Below are 2,247 nucleotides of genomic sequence, written 5' to 3'. Positions count from 1 at the left end.
AGTCTTCACAAGGTTTTCACACACTGTTGCTGGTATTTTGGCCCATTCCTCCATGCAGATGTCCTCTAGAGCAGTGATGTTCTGGGACTTTCAACTCCCTCCAAAGATTTTCTATGGCGCGAATTTTCAAAGTGTCCTCCATGTTTTATTATGACTCTTCTCAGTATCCCGCGGCCGGACATGCTTGTGACACAAAGCAGCGGGCGTCAACTCATCCGCAGCGACATCTGCTGGACTGGAAGTTGTATTCCACTTGGTTTGGCGGATGTGCTCCAACCATTAATGCATTTTATTTGTTCTTTTTTTTTTTATAATCGATTCTTGCCTTCAAGAATCGATGCAGTAGATCACAAAAATAGAATCGCGATGCATCGTCATGACGATTATTTTGCACACCCTTATATATATATATAAACAGCCAGCACTTATATAACACCTTTTTAAAATCAGGGGTTTGCAAATTACTGCATGATGACGCACACATTCACTCCCTGATGGTGGGAAGCTGTCCTAGGGCACTAGAGCTGGACGCTTTGCTGCACTCTCACCCCCCACCCCCTCCACCCCCCCTCGTCTTTATATAATATGTTGATCTTTGCTCTAAAACCTGCTGTACTTTTTTCCCAAGATGTCAAAAATAGCTCATTTTTGTTAAATCAGCACAAAAACCAAACAAACACCTTGTTTGTAATAATGAACAGACTGAACAATAGAGCTGATTCTGTTCATTCCTACAATTAATGACTTTAATTGTTTGCTATTTTACTACCAAACACATTTATGAGGAAGAAAGCAGAAATAAAATTAGCTTTTTGTTAAACAGGATGTAATAAGTAGCCCTTTGCTTAAAGCGGACAGCGATGAAGCTGCTGAATGGAATGAAGCCATCATTATTGTAATTGTTCTCATCAGGCCTCCTACTGCGACGGCCGGAAAAGAACCGTCCCTCAGACCCGTGGCTGTGCGCCCAATTATTAGTCATGCTTTGCATCTGGATTCCTATGAATTTCACCTTTCCTTAAAGGGGTGTAGACTTGGTTAGCTGAACAATACCAACAGGATTTAACAGTGACTAATTTAGTAATTTTGTTTTAACTGCTTCATAGTAATCTTAACAAAAACAAGGAGATTAAAAGACTAATTCTTTTATATAATTCGAAAGCATTCTAAAGAATAAATTAGAAAGGGAGTGCCATACAACAGCCTTTTTCATCACAGTCATACGGTTAAAGGAAAAGTCGCTCAGATTCAGAATAAAAGCTTCTGAAAGTTCTTTAAATCTGAAATGATTCCATCCTGTTCAATAAATGATCAGTGTTTTTAATTCAGAGTAATTTTCATGTGAATGTGCTTTACTGGAGGCATCCATGTTTGTCAAAGAACACTACTGAGCCTGATAAAGCAGCCTGCTTTCACAGGCTACCATGATTTACTTTATTAGAAACAGATGATGCTGGAAGTTTATCTAATGTCACTTCTTAGCCTCATGGGACATTTAAGGATTCCCGTTACTGCAGCCTTTCCTGTCACCAGACAAATCTAAAAGATATTAATAAAAGAAATGAAAAACTACAAACATAAATATATTTCTTGCTCAATACGTAAAAATTAGGCCCAAAAAATGACTTCTAGTTACAGGCGGCTTGCTGCAAATCAGTCACTTGGTTGGGATTTTTCTGACCACTAAATCCACATAAGGTCCTAAACAGTTCCCCACCTCAAAGATTTAGACTTTTTGTCACAATTTGATGTTTCAAACTAATTTTAATAAGAGAAAAATATAATTGCTTTAATTAGAAAAGAAAATATGTTTTCATAATGAAAAATCCTTCATATGCAGAAAAGTAGATTCCCACTAAACCTAATCACTGGTTCTACCGCGCTTCTTAACAACCTCCATCAAGCGACAACGTCTTCCTCTTTGCTATGAAGGAATTTCTGTGTTTGTGTTAGTGGCCTGCTGTGAAAAGCCATTCATGCCACAAAATTTAGATTTTCTGGTAAAACGCTGAATGAATGCCTCTAATAGTAACTGACCCGCAGCATCACACTACCACCACCAATCTAAATATCTCTCATCTGAAATGTAGGTTTTACAACAGATATTATAAGATATTTGATCCATCGAGTCCCACCTTTCAATTAATTTCAATTCTATTCAGTTTATTTCTATAGCTCCAATTCACATCATGTCATCTCAGGTCACTTTCCAGTTCACCAGATCATCCAGTCAGATTGATTCAAAGT

This window comes from Cyprinodon variegatus, unplaced genomic scaffold, assembly GCF_000732505.1.
Source record: "Cyprinodon variegatus isolate N-32 unplaced genomic scaffold, C_variegatus-1.0 Scaffold777, whole genome shotgun sequence".
Lineage (NCBI taxonomy): Eukaryota > Metazoa > Chordata > Actinopteri > Cyprinodontiformes > Cyprinodontidae > Cyprinodon > Cyprinodon variegatus.
Note: the sequence above shows the minus strand (reverse complement) of the source record.